General features: G+C 37.7%; 1 protein-coding gene across 1 annotated transcript in view; it reads left to right on the top strand.

Annotated features, from left to right (window-relative positions):
* The window catches only part of RNF144B (ring finger protein 144B), a 96768-nt gene continuing 80005 nt past the window's right edge, over window positions 1–16763 (top strand). Inside the window, exon 1 of the mRNA XM_069008006.1 lies at window positions 1–108. The gene's annotated coding sequence lies outside the window, so the exon portion shown is untranslated. The remainder of the gene's footprint in view (window positions 109–16763) is intronic.

The following is a 16763-nucleotide window of genomic DNA, read 5'->3' as shown; positions in this document are numbered from 1 at the left end:
TTTTCCCCGGGGGGCCCGGGTAGGCACCGACCGGCACCTGCAAGCGCGGGGAAGGGAGTCGAGCCCTTTCCCTGCTTCTCCCGAAGCCTCTCCACCCCCGCCTTTCAGGTGAACAGGAGGTGATTGCTGGCTCGAGGCATGCGTGTTAATTGCTTTATCTTATGCAAAAGAGGCGAACTTTTTAATTTTAACTGAAGTTTACTTTGGGATTTGCATGTGGTTCCTCTCGACTGGAAGCTACGGAATGCAAGTGTGCTCCAGGGCTAACATAATGGGATAGTGGCATTTAGTGGGGATTTCATTTTGTATACTTACAAGTAATATTCTGAAGCCTAATCGAGGTTTCATTTTAATTTTAGATAACATTAATGTCAGCATGTACTCGGTAAATTTGACAGTTTTAAGTTGTTTTTCTCATACCTTTTCTTTAGGTGTGCTTTGCTACATGTAAGGTACAAGTGCAACTCTACAAAAGCTTCTTAGCCTTGAAGAGACTACTGCTATGACTAATTTGCACACTTCTCAGGTTCAGTCTCTTAGTATTTACGATGAAATACATAAATTAGATGCAGAAACAAATATTAAAGTATCCAAGTGTTCTCAGTCCATAGTTGCAACAATTACATTTATTATATGGAAAAAGAAATCCCAACTGAAGTTGTTTAAGGGTTTATACATCTGGCTGTAATATTCAATCTACTTTAAAATTCCATGTGAATTCTGTATGAACCATGCCTTCTTTTTAAATTACTGTAATTTTACACAGAAAATATTCATAGCATATTAAAGCAGTATCCATAGCCTGGCTTAGACTAACAAAGCCATGAAGTTCAGTATGGAAGCAAAGTGTTTATCCTCATTTCACCTCCATATCCTTGGTTTCTAGGCATTTCTTCTCACAAATTACGTAGTTATTCATTGTTTGACCCTTGCAGGGCTTTAAGTTTAGTGAAGTGAGTAAATGCCAGGTGATCAAGTTCTATTACCAGCTACTTCAGACTTTACACCATGGTAACTTTATTTGTTTCAGAGCTGTTACTGCAGTTACCTGACTGTAACTGGAGCCTGAATTTGTTCAATAGCTTGTCATATTTTTTTACTTTGCCAGCTCAAGTTGAAGTTTTTAATACAGGATTTGTATGTAAATTGGATAAAGCACAGTTTAATTGATTCCCCTCTTTACTAGGACTTGCTGAATTGGAAATATAGGTGTAACATATGCTTTTAGTAGAGACAAGAAACCACAGTGCTGTTTTGTGTAGCTAAAAGCTATAAGCTTTCAGTCCTGGTGATTTTGTAGTGGAAATTCAGATATGACAGAACTGAAGGCTTTAGGGAAACTATTTTATGTGTACACACATAAATAAACATGCAAATTACAGATGAGAAAGACTTTTAAAGTCTTGAAAGGATTCCAGCAATGACATTCTGAAAGAGAGACAATTTAGTTATAGGAAGCTCATATTTTCCTCTCTGGTGGCTGGACTTCAGAGGCTTCACTGGTTTCTGCATCTGGCTTCCTCTTAGTGTGAGGTGGGCTCCACCAAGGCCTAGGACACCAAGGAGAGTTGCAGGAAGCCTGTAGAGAGCTCCAGGTGTTTAGCAGAGGACAGATTTACTGTTTTGTAAGTGAGGTCTTGGTTTGTTCTTGTTCTATGTTAATGCATATTTAAGGAGGCATGTAGGTAAAGTTTGCTTGCAGCATAAGAACCTAGAGAGGCATATTTTAAATTACTAATGAACGTAAAGGGAAAAGGCCTTATCTTTTTATTATACAGAAATTTGATATTCAAGTATGATTGAATGGAAGTGGATTGTCAAAGTCTTACTTAAATGTTGTTGCAATACTTTTAAGTGGAAACAAATTTTGTAACACTTATCTGAAATGTCACTTTTAATAGAAGTATCCTTATTTTGGAGAAAACATGGTTTAACACCTAATTTTGAATGTGTGACTCAACTCTTTGTTACATGAAGGGGAAATTAAAGAATTAAAAGAAACATTCTGAAGTTTTTGCTGAGCTGCAGCCTAATCTAAATATTATAGAAAGGTTAGATGTTTGTAATTGTAGATTCTGTCACTACATTTCTCCACCATGTTGCTTTTTCATTTATTATTTTTCCAAGTAAACTTTGATAGATGCCTTTTATTTAAAGTTTGAAGCATGATAGATTTGCACTGACATCATACGTTACATAATTCCAAGAGGTATCCATATGCAATAATGATTATAAAAAACCATGAAAAGGGAGAGTGCATTTACGCTAAGAGGACTGAATCACTCACCACTCTTTCCAGTGGATGTACTGGCTGAAGAGGCTCATCAATCTGAAATGTGCTATTGTATAGTGCATTCAAATGATGTGGCAAGGTCTGAAAACTGTGAAACTAATCATTCCTGACTAGCAGCTGTGGACATAGTGATAAAAATTTCTTTCTTACTGGAGCTTAAAATAAAGACTGCACCTTGGTAATTACCAGATAAAACGATCTGGCTTGCAGGAATTATATATAATAGGTAAGAGAAAATTCCCCATGTTAAAACGTCAGGTGGATAATTTTGCTTGTAGCAAGTAGGAATGAAATTCAAGGACACGTATTACTTTGGTATGGTATAAAGGAATGAAGATGCTGGAGTAGGAGTGATTAGAGATGCTACTATGCAAAAGGAAAGGTAGCTGGATATTTACTGGGAAGGCTGGAGCCAGTTCTGCAGAATTTGACTTCTCCCAAATTTTACTCTTAGGACTTCAGCCATTCTTTGTGGAGGAAGACACTGACTTAAATTCACACTGATCTTGAATGGCTGCTCAACTTTTTTTTCTGTGCAGAAGAGAAGCTTGTAGTTGTAAATTTTATTGTTCCTTTAAACAGACTTTTCATATTTCAGTCCTTTTCACATGACAATAACAGATACATTCTGAAGTCTTCCTAGTATAAAGTAGGATATTTACATGTGTTGATGGATTTTAGAAAACATTTGCTCAAGATTTAAATATGTTTTACCAAATATTGCTTAAATCTTCATCTTTGAAAAAGTGGAAAGGCTTTTTTAGTATGGAACCAGAAGTTTCAAGTCCTACGTGTATGAATCTGATAGTCACATCCTCTGTGTGATCAAAGACAAATTAGTGAACGTTTCTGTACCTGGGCTTTGTAGGTATAATATGGAGTAAATAATTACACATTCACAGAATATTCTGAGTTGGAAGGGACCCACAAGGATCACCGAGTCCAGCTGTTAAGTGAATGGCCCATACAGGGATTGAGCCCACAACCTTGGTGCTGTTAGCACCATGCTCTAACAGGGGTATTCTGAAGCTTGCTCAAAAAATGAAACGTTGTGTGATGTCCAGTGAAAGGAAGCTGTGTAAGTTCTTAAAATGGTTAATGGAATTGTATACTGTGTTTTAAGTCATGCCTGTAAAGTTGGGCTAAGCCTTTCTGGTCAAAATACTCAAATACAAGAGTATCCACTTACATGGAAATCAGTACTTTAGTATCCTATTTATTTTGCAGATTATATCAATACACTATTTTACTTGATGTAATTCTAAAAATTAGATTGCTCTGTAAAATACTTTGGTTACAGCAATCCCTGTACAAGTCCAAATTATTGCAGGGATGTCACAGAAGGCAGAATTTGAGTATTGAATTGCCTGAAGATGAGTGATGCCACTTCTGAAATGTGGACATTACAAATAGACTTTCCAGGAATAACATCACATCGCTACCTACATGCATCTGTAGCTTTTCCAGAAAATTTACAGACTAGCTAGGTAAAATTCTTAAACTAGTTGGAATTTGCCAGTTAGTGTCTCTAAGTGAAACCACCTCCAAACCACTAAATTTGGACTAGTTGCTCAGGTAAAGTCAGTGGTTTTTTCCTTTTTTTTTTTTTTTTTTTGGTTGGTTAGGGTTTTTTCTTTTTCCTATCTTATGTCTTGGTAAAATAAGGATTAACATAGTATGATTATTACTTAATAGCAGAACTGGAAATAGGCTGCAAGTCTGCTGATTTCCATCCATACTGTGTGGGCAGTGGAAAAAGAAAATGGAAATTTACAACATCTTTCCTAAAAGTCAGTAGAAAAGAGCAGAGTAAACCGATCAAGCTGTACAGTCCCAGAAGACCTTTAATTGCTAACAGGAACAGTTTATCTGGAAATGGTTCTGTTGCCCATTCTGTCTCCTTTGGTGGTTTTGCTGCCTATGAAGCAGCAGCCTCACCATGCTCTACAGCTCAGTTTATTAGGATGAAACACTGGGTTGTGATCCATGGAAGGCAGCTGGGATTCAGGACAGAAACCTGAACATTTACTGGTTATTAACTGATGACTTTTCACTTCCAAATCTTCTTTTCTGTGTTTGTGAATGTGTATGTGTTTTATTATGCATATTTTGTTGGCATGAAAACTGCAACACAATTATTTTCTTCAATTTTTGGCGGTGACTTTAGAACTTTGGCTGTTTGTGCTTTTCAGGACTTCAGCACAAAGCAAGCAAACATCTGTTACTGTAGGTGCCCTATTTTAGGGCAAAGAGGTATTAGTGAGAGGAAAGTATCCAGAGGTCTGATGTCTCCTGTATTCTCACTCCCACATTTTTCTGTACATTGTGAGCAGGTTTTAAGGTAGATCTTGAAATGCAAAATTCACTTCAAAACTGGTATTTTTTCAGGTTAAGATGGTGCATTATTTCAAACATTATGTAGAACAATTGTCTCACTTAAACTTATTAATGATCCAATATCCACAGATAGGTGTATTACAATAATTTCAAAAGATTTAAGAATTGGTAAAATAGACCTTGGCTTTGTTCATTTTCTGGAGTGTTTCAAATTTTATTCTACAGTTTTCATATAAATAATTTTACAAGACACTTCAGACCTTTTCTTTTTACAGAACCTTTGTTGTTGCAGGTATTTTTGTATTTCTTCAGTTTAGAGGAAGGTGATACCTATTTCAAAATAAATATCCCAGCTTCTTCAAGTAATTATTTTATAAGTAAGCTGAAAGTCTTTAATACTGGAAAAATGTAAACCATCAAACTTATCAAAATCCTATGATTCTATGAAATTATCTACTGCTTTTTGGAACAAAACATGCATAGTTATGTGGACAAAAGTGGCTTTGTGGAGTAGAACATGTTCGCATGTTTTTTGAGCATTTGTTCCTGATGCTGGAGATCAGTGTACAAAAATCAGACAGAAGTAGAGAGCACACAATATGATGCCTGTGCCTTGAATTCAGCTGAGTTTTTTGAAATAAATTATGTTATGTTCGTGTTATAATAGGTGGTAGTCTGTAGTAGCTGCTAAGTGGAAAGTTATGTAAGAATTTTCTCCATCGTTTTATGTCTGAATGTTGTCTTTGCATATTTACAATTTAATGAAATAGTCTCCTTTCCCAATGAAAGTTTTATGTTTGGTTTTAGTCCAGAGGTTTACTTTCCTGGAAAGCTTATGGGAAAATACCTTGCCTGGTTTTGATTAAAAAAAAGATTTGTATGCTTTTCCCATTTGAAATGTAGCTGGAGAAAGAGACTGGCGTTATATAAACACAACTGTATAATTTGACAGTTTTAGCCTGGCCATTTCGCATTGAGAGTTTAATTACTTCGGAAATAAAAGATTGAAAAAATATTTTAAAATTCTGGTGTCTGTTTCTAGTTTACTTTAAGTTGTTTTATGCTATTTTGTCTTTTGAAAGACTTGCAGCCTGGTTGCTACCATTTGGTGAGGCTTGTACTACTGTGCTTTTAAACTGCTGTCAATTAGTACAAACTAATACCTACTACACTTGCTACGGCCTTCAGTAGGATGAGACTTCCTTGGATGCTTAGTTAGGCCTTAAGGGAAATACTTAGTGCCCACTATGTAAAGCATCTTTTATTATTCATGAGAATTAGACTTTTTGGTAGTGAATTGCAGCGTTGATCACACATGAGCTTTGTAACCTGAACACTCTGATGTGTTGGAAGAAGTCTGTCCTCTTGCCTCTCAGAAATAGGTTCTGAAACCTCAATGCTGTAAGTACCTATGAGAGTGGTTTCCTGATTTGCTCACCAAATAAAGATGGATTATTCACATACTCAGGGTTTCTACAGTTTGTGTGCAGGATTGTAGACCTTAATAATGTAACATAGCTGACATCTCTGTAACAGGTTTTAAAGCTTTATATAAGATTGTACTACATAATATTGTTTGGCCTAGTTGTTCTGTAACACTTCCCATTTTGGGCTTTAAAAGTAAACATGTCCAAAACACTAACAATTTGCTTAATTTTCCTTAAAATTTGCTTTAAGGTCTGTCAGGTCCTAAAGCCTCGTAAAATCTTTCCAATGTTTTAATGAAGTCCTGGATGTAGCAACTGTGAGAAAAGTCTTTTTGTCCATGGTAAATTGCAATCTGATGTATCCTGTTACTGAAACCAGCTGGGAGTCTACACAGACTGAGTGATTCAATTGCAGAGTTGCTGTGTGTCACTTCTGACTTGTAAAGGTCAGTTCAATTTGTAAGTTTAAGCCTCCATCTAACCTGCTGCAGGCTTTGATGTGAGGGAATCCAGATGCTGAAAAGTGAAGCAGGATCTAGCATTCACTATAGAACTTAAACCTTATTAAAAACGAATGCCATGGCTGTCGTCAGAGTAAGAATTTAGTTATGTTGTGGCTATTTCTTATTTAAGGTGTGTATATATTTAATTTTCGGGGGTTTTTTTAATGGTGTGTTTAAGAGGTGACTTGCCAAGGAAGACTTTGGCCTGTAGTACGCATCAGAATGGTCAATAATACAGGGGTGGTATCATACATGTATTTTCTTAGAAGTCTGAGTGTTGTTAGATTACAGCTTTATTGTGTGTCTAATTGCCTAAGCAATTACCCCTTAGAAGATGCATTCACCTTTAGTTTTCAAAAAAAGTTTTGCTTTTCAGAGTAGTTTCTACTTTTAAACTTTATTAAAGAAAAAGAATAAAACAAACCCCAAACCCAGATATGTGACCTTACTTGGCACAGAAGGTCACATATCTTGGCTTTCCATCTGGTTAAGTAATTCAGTTGAAAAATGAGCTAGGCAACAGAGCCATTTTTGTCATTTTTGCAAGTGCCTTACAAAAATACTTACTTGAAATGCTTTCACTTCACACTTCTTCATAGCTACCTTCCTGCCCAGTGCTAAACACAGCCCTCTGTCTTCACTGCATTTTGTGTCTCAGAAAAAATGAATAGCAGTCTCTAAGCTTGTGTACATAGGAACATTCAGGAAAAATATTCCAGGTTACTTCATGGACATTCTATATTATGAATTTGAGCTAACTTCAAAAGTTTATCAGTTAAATCACATTCAAATCTGTTATGGATTTTTTTATTTGGAAGTGATTTTTGTTTGTGAATTCTAAAGTACATTAAGTTAAATTTACTCCTTAAGTAAATTAAACGAGCATTTTACAATCACTTTTAAGCTTCAGTTATGGTTTAACTAATACATTTTAAAAGCTTTTTCAAATTAATCTTCCTGAAAGTTCTGGCTAATAAACCCTTCTAAGTTGTGGTAGGGTGATTGCAGAGGTTACTATGTCTTGTTCTCTGTTCTGCTTCACTCCTCAGTCTGCTGGACAAAGAGCAGCAGAACAACATGGATACTTCTTGAGCAGCCAGGATGGTACATAGCTCAAACTCATGTTCAGAGAAAGCAAATACAGTGGACTGTGAACTGGGGGGGCACAAGGCACGGACATATTGCTTATTGTGCTGCAGCAATGACCATCTTTGGCAGAAAGTGGGGCAGGCAGCAGAAAGGGGTAACATCTTCAGCATTCCCTAACATCTTCAGCTGCAGGTTTTGGCAGAACTTGCATCAGTAGCAAGAACATCTCTGTAAATGAGCAGTCTACAAACAGTGAAGTAGGAATGTGGTCTCTCCTGGAAATCTGTGTTTAATTAAACTGTATAGGGGGGTTGGTTTTGGTGGTTTTTTTGTTTGGTTTTTGTTGGTTGTTTCTTTTTTTTTTTTTTCATTGGTTGTTTGTTTGGTGTAAGTTTGTATTTTACTGACACTGAAAACACTTCTTCCAAGAGAGGTTGCTGGGGGAAAAAGGTAGAATGTACACAACACCCGTTGCGCCACATTGGCTCCTGTTTTGGGTGTTACTGAATATTCTTGTTCAATGTAAATTATACTGAATCATAATGCTCCATTATACTGGAGTGTTCAGCTCACTGCACATGGAAGTAGTTGTTGAGTGTTTGAATTTGTACTGTATATTCATACCCTCAATTAATACAAAGAAGAGTAACTTCTTTGTGTAGATAAGTTGTAAGAGTCCTTCATTCATGCAATTCTTGAATGTATTCTTGAATATCTTCCCACACTTTTCAAGCAGTATGAAAGTCTGCTGCTCATGTGGACATCCCTGATTCCAATGATCCTCACACAGTGAGGCCATCCTGGAGAAACTGCAAGAAGAAATTTTGAATGCAGTTAGTGGTGAGATAAGGCACGCTTCCTTCTCTGGAGTTATGATTACATTCTGTACAGATTCATTTGGATGAACATGTGGAATCTTTCTCGCTTATGTGGTTCTGGCTAGGAACACTGACTACTTTTCAAACTTTGTGCGTAGTAATGTACATTGAACTTCTTTATAACCTGTAAGTAGTTACACATCACTTTCTTCTTCTGTAATCTAGACCCAATAATCTGGATTTTTCTGGTAGTAACCTGCAAAAAGCCCCAAAATATGCCCCCTTAAACATTCCTGGTGCTTCCCAAACCAAATACTCCCTTTTGACTAGTGAAACAGATCATGTTCTTTGGCATGGGCTCTGCTCCTGACCTCAGAGAAACAGTCATGAAAATGAATTGAAACAGTCCAGAGCAGTTGGAAGCAGCTTCTTTGGAAATACTACTAGGTGTTGGTTTCTGCTTTCTTCTGACAGTACCTGGTTTTGTGCTTGGGATTCTTCTGAAGGCTGGTATAAGCAGTGTTCATAGACTTGCAACCATTTCTATTCTGTCTTTTGCTCAGGTAAATTTAATGTTTCATTCTTACAGTATATTGGGACTTTTTTTTGAATGCAGGTTTTTTCCTTACTTGCATTCTGTAATCATTGCAGAGCCCATTTTGCTTTCTGTGTTGTATTTGATTCTGGCAAATATAGTATAATATGTAAATTTGTCTATATTTGATTGTGCCAATTGACATTTTCAGATACATTTGGAAAAGTCCAATAGAACTCAAGTGTTTCAGGATATTTTAAAAGAAAATCTGAAGATAATTTAAGAAATGCATTAATTGATGTTTATAGCTGATGAGGAGACAGGTAAAGGGACAAATGTTGCTTGTGCTGTTATTGTACGTTTGTGTGGCAGTAGATTTCCAGATCCTTCCAGTGTATAATGAGATGAAGATGGGAAGAAAAAAACAAAAACAGCTCAAGTGAAACAATTTGTTTTATTTATTTATTAAAATATTAGTGGCCTAGGAAGAGAACTCCTATTTCTTTATTGCAAAAGTGGTGCTGCTTTAGTGGGATCACTCTGTGTCATTCATTAAACTGTCAGAAGAAAATGAACAATACTGGGGAGTGGAAGGATGTGAAAACTGTAGAACCCACTCGAACATGGGAAAGTTTCACATGTCCCTGACCCTTCATCCATCACACAGGGACTGTGTAAGGATTACAGAGGACGAATGTGCCCGTTGGTGCCTGTTGGCCTCACGAGGTGGAGCTCCTCTCCTTCCTTACCTTACTCCGGGCCCTTGGAGGAATTGCCCTTGTCTTCGATTTTGCATGGAAATTCCTTCAGTCTGTGCTTCTGCTGGAGGGGGTGTCTCTGCCCTCCTCCTGGCCACCCACCAAGTGTTGCTGCTCTCTTTTGTGCTACTTCTAGCTCTTCTTGGCAGCATGATTAACTGGATAATAGACATGGAGCAGTTGGAAAGGGATCAGGTTGTTTGTCATTTAAGGTTCTGCTCAGTGCCCAGACCTTGCAGATCACATGCCTGCACCAGTGCTATTCTGGCACAAATTAGAAGTCAGGACCCTCTTTCTTTTTGGGAGGTAAAATGAAGTTAGGTCAGTTTTAGCTTAAAACTATGCCCTGAGCATGGATATGATGCTGTCTAGTGCAACTGCCATTCCCGTAGGAAAAAGTGGATTTCTATTACATTTCTGTACCAATTCATATACTTCCTCTGTTGCTGGGGCAAGTCCAGTAAACTGGTCTGATGACAAATGTTTATTCATTTTTGGAGTTTGGCAGAAGACTTGACTAAATCTTCTGTCAGATGAGTCAGCTGGACTGTCTGCCTTTGTGGTTGACAGTTACCAGGTCTGGTGGAGAAGAAGCTAAGGAAGAAAGAAGTGACGGGGAAGGAGGCAAGTAGGAGCTCATCTTTCAGGGGAAACCCACCATTGCACCAGATTGGAATGTGTTGGAGGCATTATATCTAAATATTTAAAACAACAATGTAAAAATTTGAGTAAAATTTCAGTTGAGGGTACATTTCTTTCTGTCCTCACAGTTCTAATGACTTTCTTTTGAATCAAAAAGTTGGTCTTTTGTCATAGAGGGAAAATTTAATAAGAATTAGAACTACTTTGTCATTAGCAAAACAAACCAGTCTTTTAATTGTTTTGAATCCTTCTGAGGTTTTTTAGCTCTTATGAAATGTTTCTCTTTTTTGTGTTGCTAATGAAACCCGTTTTAATCATTGGATTCTGCAGTATCCCCAGAGATTAGCTGACTTGGGTCTTAAAACCAAATGTTAAGTAATATGAATAACAGTTCTCCATTCTATTTATTGAATAAAACATTAGATTTTTTACATAGTATATGTACACATATTTTTAATAGCAAAATAAATTACAATTCTAATATCTCCTAAAACCTGAAACTTGTACATGCTGGTTTTTAACATTTGAATACATTGATTTTATGTTACAGATGACTCAGATTCCCACCAGCCTGCTAAGTGTGTTAATTCACAAAAGCTGTAAAAAGTAGGCATTTAAAAAAGTCCCAGAGTATGCAGCGTGCCCTTCAGCACTGATTACATGCTCATTGCCTTTGACTCCCCTTGTGTGGTTTGTATCCTGGTCCTTTATTTTCAGAAGACAGATGCATGTGCTACTTTGTCCTGAGTTGCTGCCTGGGAATTAAGGGAGCTTTGATGGTCCTGTTGTCCATCAGCTCAGGAGATCCAACTAGTGAATGAAGGGGTTCAGGAATGAATTAAAGCACAGGAAGAAGCTGGACTGGCAAAATGTATAGAGGGATTGAGAGCGTGCATATGGTGATACCCTTGGGGTGGCAGTAGGGAACTGATGGCCTCTGAGGACCTCCCTCATCCAGAATACTTGTATGTGTGGATTTACTGAGCTCCTGCCTCTCTGTGTCCATCTCCTGGGTGATTGCCACCAAGCACTCATTTATCCTTTGCCTATTCATTATCTGTTTTCTCCCCTTGGCCCTCTGACAGAAGAATTTGGGATATAAAGCTGTTAGTTCAAGCTCAACTCAGACAACGTGATGACATTAACAAGGGAAATGGGGGATGTGTTCTGAGAAAACAGTGAGTTGTTTGTTCACTAATATTATTTTAGGTTTAGGACTACTGCTTGTACTTGAGTAGTACAAGCAAAAACAACTCAGCAAGTCTGTTGATGACACCAAGCTGTGGGGTGCAGTTGACAGGCTGGAGGGAAAGGGATGGCATTCAGAGGGATCTGCACAGGCCTGAGAGGTGGGACTATGCAAACCTCATGAAGTTCAACAAGGCGAAGTGCAAGATCCTACACCTGGGTTGGGGCAATCCCAACCATGGATACTGGTTGGGAAATGAGTGGATTGAAATAAGGGGAATTGGTGGATGAAAAACTGAACATGAAAGCTTATTGCATTCTGGGCTGTATCAAAAGAAGTGTGATACATGTTGAGGCAGGGGATTCTGCCCCTCTGCTCTGCTGTGGTGAAACCCCACCTGGAGTGCTGTGTCCAGCTTTGGGGCCTCTAGCATAAGAAAGATGTGGATCTGTTGGAGCAAGTCCAGTGGAAGGCCTTGAAGATTGTCAGAGGCCTGGGGCACCTTCCATATGAGGACAGGCTGAGAGAGTTGGTGTAGTTCAGCCTGGAAAAGGCTCTGGGTAGACCTTAGAGCAGTACCTAAAGAGGGCTTACTTATGCCATGTGAGCCACAGATACTAAAGTACACAGCAAAGCATTGTGGAGCTGGACGACTTTCCAGAGAGGTTGTTTCCCCCCCCTTCTTAATTAAACTTTAAACAAGTAGCTAAATGTATATAATGACTTTTACAAAGAACACTTTTAAAAGTTCCCAAATCCTATTGCCCTCCCAATTATGTTTATTTTAAAAGAGAAAACTTGTTGGTTCTAATGTATGGAGCTGAATTCTAATACATTCTTTTCTATTAGGTCAGTGTTGGCAAATTTGTGCTTTGAAGGCATGACCATAAAGGTTTGAGTGTATTATTGTAGGAAGGGCAATTACAGACACAAGACTGTGATTAATAACTGATTAAAATCAGGTTTCCTAATGTTATTTAAATATTGGAGGTTTATGTGCCAAATATTGCTTATCATGTGATATGCTACCATAAGGAACAATGCTGTAAATGCAGGGAACCAAAACTGCACTTGTCTAAAGTCTGTGAACAGTTGCAGGCAGCCCCTGGACATGTGCTCAGAACAGCACTGCTGGACCAGGAGAGTAGCCACTGCTGAGAGGTGAGCACTCCAGCTGCCTGTGGAAGGTCCAAGAGTCTGGCTGCTTTTCTAGTTGTTTACTATTACTATCTGCTCTGAAGTGCTGAATTTTAATGTCACACCATTCTTAATTCCGTATAATCCAACCAGTTTCCCATGTGAGGCCTGTGAAGTACTGGTGGCTGCTTTCTTTAAAGCTTCGTAACTAGAGGTGCACATTGAGTACAGGGCTCCAGCCTGGTTTTGCCAGGCAGGATGGTGGCTGTAGCATGTACTGCTGTTGTGCAGCGGCTCCCTGCTTTGGTCTGTGTTCCACAGAATTTGAAGTAGCTTCAGTTTCAGCTAGGAGCTCAGTTCATACTTGACTTTACATGAAACAGTTGTAAAATTTTTAATGTCTGACTTTTATTTCACTTGAAATGGGTTGAAAACATCTCAGGCAAATATGTAAGTCTCCTCATCTTTCACATGTAATGTTAACGTGCATTTGAAGAGATCTTTGTAAAGTCTTAAGAGATCCATAAACCTTTTTGATTGCAGAAGGAAAATGTGTTCATTTCTGAAATCTCTCTGAGAAGTGGAAAAGAAAAATAGGTCATTAATCAAATGTGGAACAGGAAGTATGAAGTTACATATTGTAAATTATTTCTGTTCAATGGGCTTTTAAAAGATGAAGACAGAAGCACTTTGTAGCTACCGAATTACAGTTCTCTTTAAAACCTTTGCAGAAGATTCATATCCATGCTATGGTTTTCAGTTTTCAGATGAAGAAAATGTGCATGGTTACATGAGTTGACCTCTGCAGAGTCATCTCTCAATAGGGATCTACAGTTCATGGTTTTTTCCCTACCCTGACCTTTTTTCAAGGAGGAGAAGAAAAAATGTTGAATAAATTTGGAATATTGTGTCGTTCTCAAGGGATAGATTAGTTGATAGTTTTGGCTATGTCAGGGTAAAAATGAAACCTTGTGTTTGTGACAATTGACCTGAGAGCAGCTGTCAAACATGTTTTTGAGTCATGGAAGTATTTGAAAATGTTCCTGTCAAATAATGGCATGCAAAGTTCTTTCCTGACCTTGGAAATTATTGCTTGTTTTAACGAAAGAGTCTTGTGGCATCTCTAGTTTCTGTGAATTAGGACCAGTAGGGTTCTTCAAAATTAATCTGTGTTATCGTTAATATAATAAAACAATCCAATCCCCTGTGTCAGAGCATCATAATTAATTTGTTCTAGTGTCAGTCTGCTTTCTTTCATGCTGCATTTCATTTTCTAATGGAGGTTACAGGAAGAAGGAAATCATAACAGGACACTGAGAATTGAACTCTAATTTACATGGAAAAATATAATAATAGTAAAGCATTGGTAAATTTCCTTCGGGAAAACAAGGTTTTCTTCTCTGGTACTGTTGTTCTTGGTGAAGTTGTATGTGCTTTGACCTTGTCGTTAATGACCTCAATAGATTAATTCCATCGACTTAAATTCACTACAGGATTTTATCTATTTTCCTTTTTCTTATATTCCCTAGATAATTTTACTGATTTCATAGGAAGCATCAATTTCATTTACTTTCAGATAACCAGCTTGTGCTAATGCTAGGATGTTATGAACAGTTCTAAAGCTTTTGCACAAACACTCTGAGGTAAGTGATTTGACATTTTCATTCCATATTGAAAATAATTCACACTTCTTGTTCTTACAGTAATACAACACGAATGTATCCTTTCAAGTCCCTGAAGTAAGAATCCTCTAAGTAAACATACAGGAGTTAAGACTGTGTTGTATATTCTATATTCTTCCTAATGGAAGAGTGAACAAGCAGTCACGAGGTGCCTTTTCATATGTCCAGCTTGCCTAACAGAGCTCAGACAAAGGCTGATGTTACGCTTCCTAATCCCATTCATTTAGCAGTGTTTTTGATTGCACATAATATATCCTTATACTACAGCAAATCTAAATGTGGACTTTGAAATGACATCTCGAGTATGAATATCAGTCTTGTCAGAGGGCATGCCTTTGCTGTCAAACTTTATTCTCAAAACTTTTGCACAGTCTTTCTAGAAATCAAGAAGCTATGGAAATCTAATATTTTTTTGCATAAGTATTTAATATATTAGCTTTTATCTCACTGCAGCATTACATTTCTGGCCCTTTTTCAATTGCAATCATGCAGTGGATATAAAAAGCTACTATAAATCATGAAAGAAGCAGGAATAAAACACCATAATACTTTGATATTTATTGCATTATCCCCGTAAAGAAAATGCTTCGGTTGGATGAAGAATTGCCTCTCTTGCTGACAACAAGTATCCTTCAGGCTGAGAAACTTTTAAATTCACTTTCAAGAGCTGTTATCAAGGCTAGTTAAAGTGATGTAGAAGTACCAGTGTAACCACTCAGTCCATACAAGTTACACTTTTATAGCTTAAGGAACATAATAGTTTTGTCTTTGCCATCTCATTATCCTCTAGATACATATATTCTCTACTCCTGACGTAGGCAGTAGAGGTACCTTGTCCTGGACAATTTTGGGTGCACGGTGGGGTCTAGGAGATTTTGAGATCTGAAGTAACCTCATAATCTCCTGTGAAAGCTTCATGTCTCTAAGGGTGGCAGTGTTCTATGCAACCCTTTGCTGTTGCTAAGACCAAAGGCTCTGTCTGTGTCTCTGTAAATACAACATAGATAGGTCTTCAGCTAAACCAGACGGGAGGTTTGGTGCTTTGGGGAGGCTTTGCAGGGTTTTTTTGGGTTATTTTTGAAAGCTTACTGCAAAGTCTGGGTATGGAATTCTGTGTGATAATGGTTGCACAGTGAAAGAACAACACACTGGCATGTGTTTGTAAGTATACAAGTAGTTTCTTAAATTTGAAGTGCAGAGAATACATTTTTTCTCTCACATCTGGATTGTGACTGCAGTTGACAAAATAGTGTTTCTAAGGTGTAACTGACAGTAACTTGCTGATGCTAGGATAAGAAAAGGAAACCAGTTAAAATCTTGTACTAACTTCATTCTAATATTATAGCTGCTTGGATAAGAATCAGTTTCCCCTTAAAAAAGGGAATGGTATTCATTCTGTGATACCTGGCAACCACCCCTCGCTGATAAATCCATTGTTGCATTGTTACTGGTAGGAGATTCAATAACAAGTGCTGTACTGCTAAACTAAACTTTTTTAGGAGCAGGGACTCAAGTCATTGGACATTACAGAGGGGATCACATTAGTCTATCAGTAGCCTCCTTCTGGACAAAACGTAAGATTATTCTGTGCTATTTTATGGATTCCTACATCTCTGTCTTGTAGCTCTTTCCAATGGAGTAATGGGTTAAAATCCTTTCTCGGATGGTGGATAGGGAACTTGAAGGCATAGTCTCTATGTTTTTTCTACAGCCTGTGGTAGCACTGAAGAATGTCGTGGTGTGGTTCACAGCTTATCTCCACAGGCAATTTTGTTGACCCAGATGAGGGAGTGGGGCATGGGAATGAATAAGAAATCTTAAGCTAATAGTACCTTTTCTCCAAAACATGGTCTGAAGGTTTTTGCAATTAACTGTTTAAAGGGGAATGGGGTGGTCCTTCATGAACTTACCTGAATAGAACCTTTATGGAAAAAAATACCTCTCTGGAGATAATTGCAGCGTGATCCATTAGTCACTGACTTTGATCAGTGGTGACTGAGAGAGCTAAATAATTTTGAAAACGGAAGCTGTTTTTCTATATATAAATAAATTTCATCAATGAATGTTGTGAGTGGATGACTGAAATGTTATTTAAACCCATGAGTCCTTTAAAATTATACAGAAAGCATCATAAACATATTTTCCAAATAACAGTCTTAACTATGGAAGTTATTTTCTTCATGCAGATGTATCACCCAGTGCCTAAAATTCATTTTCTTTCCCTTAGTTGGAGGTGTTTGGTAGAGCTAATAGGCAGAGATATGCAAGGAATTTCTTTACTTATTTGAAATAATATATTGTGGCTGCTGGTGGTGAGCACTAGAGGGCTCTTTAGACTAAAGCAAAAGAATAC

The sequence above is a fragment of the Aphelocoma coerulescens genome, chromosome 2 (genome assembly GCF_041296385.1).
Source record: "Aphelocoma coerulescens isolate FSJ_1873_10779 chromosome 2, UR_Acoe_1.0, whole genome shotgun sequence".
Lineage (NCBI taxonomy): Eukaryota > Metazoa > Chordata > Aves > Passeriformes > Corvidae > Aphelocoma > Aphelocoma coerulescens.
The sequence above is the reverse complement of the archived record's forward strand: the minus strand, read 5'-3'. Positions and strand labels throughout refer to the sequence as shown.